Source organism: Leucopleurus acutus (genome assembly GCF_964270905.1).
Source record: "Leucopleurus acutus genome assembly, chromosome: 17".
Classification (NCBI taxonomy): domain Eukaryota; kingdom Metazoa; phylum Chordata; class Mammalia; order Artiodactyla; family Delphinidae; genus Leucopleurus; species Leucopleurus acutus.
Genome location: NC_139159.1, coordinates 49,266,021 through 49,272,020, shown reverse-complemented (window position 1 = coordinate 49,272,020; position 6,000 = coordinate 49,266,021). Strand labels below are relative to the sequence as shown.

General features: G+C 50.7%; 1 protein-coding gene across 1 annotated transcript in view; it reads left to right on the top strand.

The window, feature by feature from the left end:
• Positions 1-608: 608 nt before the first annotated feature.
• NCALD (neurocalcin delta) overlaps positions 609-6,000 on the top strand; it is a 430,664-nt gene continuing 425,272 nt past the window's right edge. The window contains exon 1 of the mRNA XM_082858803.1: positions 609-622. The gene's annotated coding sequence lies outside the window, so the exon portion shown is untranslated. The remainder of the gene's footprint in view (positions 623-6,000) is intronic.

Genomic DNA, 6,000 nt, shown 5'->3' with positions numbered 1-6,000 from the left:
GGGCTACAGGAGGTGGGGGGAACGAGGGGGGAAGAGATCCCTTAGATGTCCTTCTTTCCAGCTTTTTGCTAAGCTCTGGTAAAGAAAACACTGATGAGGCAAAGCAGCCCGTCCCTCCTTGCGGGCTCGTCCTTCCAAGACTCCCTTGAACTTCACTGCTGCGTAGCAGGGACCCCAGGGTCTCCCAATCGAAGCCTGGAAGAAGGTGCTCTACGTTGAATCTGACCTTCCCACGACCCTAAACAAATGGCACCGCTTAGAGGGTAGCAGTGTAGACTGCCTAGAAGCCTGGCGGTGGGCTAGGACTAGCGTGTATAACGGGGATAATAAGCCTAGCGGCTGCACCAGCACAACATCGGGGTGTCCACTGCACCTGCAAACCGCGCGCGCGCCTCAGCTTGGCCCTCTGCACCCCAGCCGTCCGCCCACCCAGGAGAGGCTGCCTGCGGGGCCGCAGTGGGGAGGTGGGTCGGCGGCCGCGAGGGGGGGAGGCGGCGAGCCAGGCTGGGGAGGGGGGCGCGGCGGGCGGCGGTGCTGTCCCGGGGGAGGCGGGCGGAGGGAAGGCGCCGCCGCCGCCGCCGCCTCAGGCGCGGCGGCACAGACGCTGGGAGCGGCCGAGGCGGTGAGTCGCAGCGCCTTCCGTCCGCTTCTCCGGAGCGAGAGCGTAGTCGGAGTTGCAGCCTGGCGGGTGTGCGGGGGTGGTGGCACCGGGAGCGGCTGCTAGGGGGACCGGCGCGCTCGGGGCGCGGCGGGCGCAGGGGTGGGCGCGAGGAGCGCGCGGTCCCGGAGACCTGGTCCCCGCAGCCCTTCCCGGCTGCAGCTCATCCTGTCAATTCCTCCGTCCTTCCTTCAGTGCCTCTGAGGGAAAATAAAACAAAACCAAAGACCCTGAAGATGGTGGCAGAAAAAGAGAGCAACTTTGCAGAGGGACGCGCAGAGGCGCACAGGGCAGGCAGGTTGGGGCCGCGCTGGGTCGGAAGGGGACGTGCCGGGTCGGAAGGGGGCGTTGGTGCGCCTGGTGGCCCGGGACACCGGAAGCATCCCTCCCGGGGTCGGGGGAGGAGGTGGGGGTCGAGGGCACTCGCGGGTTCCCGGGCCTCAGAGTCGGCCCTCAGAGGCCGCAGGAGTAACGTGCGAGGGGTGGGCGCGTGGGGAGGGGGCTTTGGGAACCACCAACAGGCGCCAGTGGAACGCAGACGAGGAAGTGGTCTGCATTTTGGACTCAGGACTTGAAAGATTTGGGTCTCTTGCCCTCGGGAACTCGGGAAGGGGTGTGCTGGGGAGATGTGTTTGAGTGTTTTTCAGTGCATACCGATTTATTTTTAGCTCCCAGAGAAGCAGGATGTGCAAAGTGGGTTGGATCAGCCCGGGAGGGGCAGGAGGTCTCCTTGTCCGCAGGAAATAACACAAGTTTCTTGCTGCAGATGCTTGCTTTAACTCTCATGCCTGGAGAAAGAAGCCATTTGGCTCTCTGAAGGTCTCCCCGCCAGGGCCACTTTCTTCCTGCGGGTCTGAGGCTGCTGGCCAGGTGAACGTGCTTCTGTTAAGCGCTGGCCCCAAATAATGGTACACGTTCTGCTCTCTAGGGCAACTAGTGGGAAACACAGAAGTAGGGCTGCCAGGGTCTTGCTTGCTGAGAAGGATACCACACAGGCTTGCTCCAAGTTTTCCCAGTTCTGACTGATTCGAAAATAATAGACCTAAGCCTCTGGATTACCAAGAGCAGACTTTGCCGTCGGGGTTTCTCAGACCTGACTGGCAGTGCTTGTGAGGTTTTTCACTCCAAATGCGCCTGCAAGGACTGCAAAGGAGAAAGGGGTGGTGGGGTGATGGGGAGAGTGTGGGTGTATGGGGAATGCTGGTTGAGGGCTAAATATAGACTTGGGGATGGGGCTTCTTTCAGAAGTGGAGGCTCAAGAAGCTGAAACCCAAATGTTCAGGTACCCAAGCCAGGCCCCTGGAGATTGCCCTGGAGTCTCCCCCATTTCAACCACTCAGCGCCCATCTCGAATATCCACTCTCTGTGGGTGTGCTTAGGAGAGTGGGCTGTGAGGAGAGTGGACTCTGCAGCCAGACTGCTGGATGTGACTTCTGGTTGGGACACAAATAGCTCTCAGACCTTGGGCTCCTTAATCTCTCTGGGTTTCCTGATCTGTGGTTGACAATAGGTACCAAACTTATCTCAGGCTTGTTGTGAAGATAAAGTGAATTAACACACAAAAAGCACTTCACACAGTGCTTTGTCATTAGAAAGTGCTGCATAAATGTGAGCTCTTATTTTTGTTTTTGTTGATGTCTTCCCCCTTCTCTCATTTCCTGCTGTCACTGACTTAGTTCATAACCTCATCACTTCTTGCCTGAATTGCTCCAGTTGCCTTCACACTGGGCTCCTTGCTCTAAATCAGGACTCTCTTGCTCCAGTGGGCTCTCCAAACTGCAACTAGAATGCTTGTTTTGAAAATAAAAATCTAAGTCAGTCATTCAGCTTAGTTCCCTCAGAGGCTTTCCGTGGCTTTCAGGTTAGAGTTCGGAATCCAAGGCCTTCATGACCCTACCCTGGTCTCCTTGCCAGCTTCATCTCCCAACTCCCTCCGCCCCCAAACCCCATGTGTAGCCTTTACTCAGGCCACTGAGTCTCAGCACCTGCCATCCTCCCATCCTTCCTTGTCTGGTCAACCCCTATGCATTCTTCCCTGCTCTGCTGCAGTGACACTGCCTTCCAGCAGACCTCCTGGTACTCATCACCGCCACAGCTGACTGAGCTGCCCTTGCTTCATGCTGGAATGTTACCCTGCACCTACCCCTCCTATCACTCTGCATTATCATCTGCAATTGTCTTTCCTACCTGCAAGTGCCTTGAGAGGTGGATTGGGATTATAAGTAATTGTTTATTGGATGAATGAATGAACATCAGTCAAGCAAAGTTCATTCCTTTCCACTAAAACCAGAAACAAACAAGGAAAATAATAAAGAGGAGGACCAAACCAACTTTTATACATACTACTCTGCAATTAAAAAAAAAAAAGCTTTGGGAAATAAGGAATAAATAAGGAATCAAAGGTTGGCCAAAAGACATGTGGCACAGTCTCTTGGAACAATTTCAGAGGTGTTTTTTTAATTGTAAGGAGTTAGACTAACAATGGAGAAATGTAGTGATTTGAACTCTTGCTTTCCTTACATTGGCTGTGGGGAATGAGTGTGTTCGGCTGTCTGAGGGGCTGTACGGTGAAATTGCTTCTGGAAGTAGAAGTGAAGGTCAGCACGTGCATGGGCTTTGTAGTTCTTTCTTGGATTGTAGCTTCCCCCAGAGTGTGGGTGTCAGCTTGCCCTGGGATTGGTGTGATAAGAACAGAAACTCTCCTGTCATCAAAGCTCCTCTGTACTTTTCAGGCAATTCAGTGTGTTCTGTGTATGCACTTCTGACAGAGGTGGCATTTCCAAGTGCTCCAGTACTGAGCTCCCAGGAGTCCTGCAGAGGGAGATAAGATGGTGCCTGGATCTCTGGGACAGCCCCAGAGTCTGATTTCAAGGCTCCAGAGCAGGGGGTTTTGTAAGCTGAAAGATCAAAAAATGCTTTTTAACATTTTTAAGGGGTTGAAAACACAACAAATCAAAACACAAAGAAGAATATATATTAGAGACCATGCCTAAAATACTTACTACACTGTACTTTACATAAAAACTGCCAACTGCTGTTCTGGAGCTAAGACAATTGGTTTCATTTTGCCTGTTATCTTTGCCTGATTTGATTGGTAGTGGCTGCCTGGAGAGCTGGGTTGAAGAGGAATCCAAGGCTGGGTCCAGGCTCAGTAGGAACGAGTGCTGTGGTCAATTAGCGATGTCTGTCAGGGTTTGGGATTAGGCAATAATGACAGCCAGGCTTGGTCCTCACCATCCCTCTGTCTCTATCACCATGATAGAATACCCCAGCATTCCTGAGTCCTACACTAGTCTAGGGCTTGGGCTTGGTTGCGGGTTTCATCCCTGAGCCATAGGCTAAGAAGTAGGAACAAGGGTGTTTCTCCAGCACAACATTATTATACTGTCACCAGGAGATTGGCCAATAGATTTTGGATTGCAAAGCAATAGATGTCCACTATAGTAATGTCAGCATTCCCACTTAACAGATGACAGGCTTAGGGGCAGTCAATAACTTGTCCGTGGACACATGGCTAGCAAACAAAGGAGTTCTGATTTAAAACCCACAATTTATGCAATTAGTAGGATTGTTTGTCAAAAGAACAATTTAAAGTGAGTTTAGCGTGAGGTTCTACTCTTTTCATTTCTGAAAATATAGGTAACTAACTTCAAGAAATGTTAAGTACTGACTGGCTAGAAGACTTGAGAAAAAAAAGAACATAGACTTCTTTGGCTAGATTTTTACCCACTTATTCAACCAATATTTTTGAGGATGTGCTCAACATTTTGTTAAGTTCTAGGCATTTGGATGAGTATGATCTAGTCCCTTGTCTTGAAGGAATTTGTATTCCAGCTTGAAAGTGCAAGACATAATTAGGGAACAGATTGCTGGAATGAGGGGTATATGGGGGAAGTGCAGGAGCTGAGCACCCTTGATGGAGACAGTGACCTTCCAGTTTGTGTATCCCCAGTGCGGTGCTTTGTGTAATAGGTGAGCAATTAATATTTCTTAAATACGTTTAAAAATTGTGGTTAAATATATATAGCATAAAGTTTACCGTTTTAACCATTTTTAAGTGTACTGTTTTGTGGCATCAAGTACGTTCACATTGTTGTGCAACCGTCACCACCATCTATCTTCAGAACTTTTTCAATTTCCCAAACTGAAACTCCATACCCATTATACAAAAACTTTTAATTTCCTCGTGCCCACTAGACCCTGGCCACCACCATTCATTCTACTTTCTGTTTCTACGGATTTGACTACTCTGGGTACCTCATATAAGTGGAATCATACAATATTTGTCCTTATGTGACTAGCTTATTTCACTTAGCGTAATGTCTTCAAGGTTTATTCATATTGTAGCACGTGTCAGAATTTCCTTTCTTCTTAAAGCTAATATTCCATTGTATGCATATACCACATTTGTTTATCCGTTTATCTGTCGATGGACACCTGGGTTGCTTCTACTTTTTGGCTTTTTTGTTTTTCTTTTTTCGGTACGCGGGCCTCTCACTGCTGCGGCCTCTCCCGTTGCGGAGCACAGGCTCCGGACACGCAGGCTCAGCGGCCATGGCTCACGGGCCCAGCCGCTCCGCGGCATGTGGGGTTTTCCCAAACCGGGGCACGAACCCGCGTCCCCTGCATCGGCAGGCGGACTCTCAACCACTGCGCCACCAGGGAAGCCCAGTTATACCCTTTTGAGTGTGTTGTCTGCCTCCCTGTAGGACCGTGGCTGATAAACCTTTCATAGGGTTTATGCTCACAGCGGCATCACTCAAAATAGCCAGAGGGGATTCCCTGGTGGCGCAGTGGTTGAGAGTCCGCCTGCTGATGCAGGCGACACGGGTTCGTGCCCCGGTCCGGGAGGATCCCACATGCCGCGGAGCGGCTGGGCCCGTGAGCCATGGCCGCTGAGCCTGCGCGTCCGGAGCCTGTGCTCCGCAACGGGAGAGGCCGCAGCAGTGAGAGGCCCGCGTACCACACACACACAACAAAAGGGTACTACTGAAGAAAGTTTAATGAAAAGACTATAGTAGTTCTCGCTTATCCTCAGTTTTGCTTTCTAAGGTTTCATTTACCATGGTCCGAAAATAAGTGGAAGATCTGGAAATAAACAATTCAAATCGTGCGCCATTTTGAGTAGTGATGAAATCTCGCGTTAGCTTGCTCCGCCCCGCCCAAGACGGAATCGTCTTTCTGTCCAGCGTATCCTGCCGGTTAGTCACTTAGTAGATCCACTTCCGTGGTATTTTAGTTCTTGTATTCAAGTTATCCTTATTTTACTTAATAACGGCCCAGAAGCGCAAGGGTAGTGATGCTGGGAATTCTCATATGCCAAAGAGAAGCTGTAAAGTGCT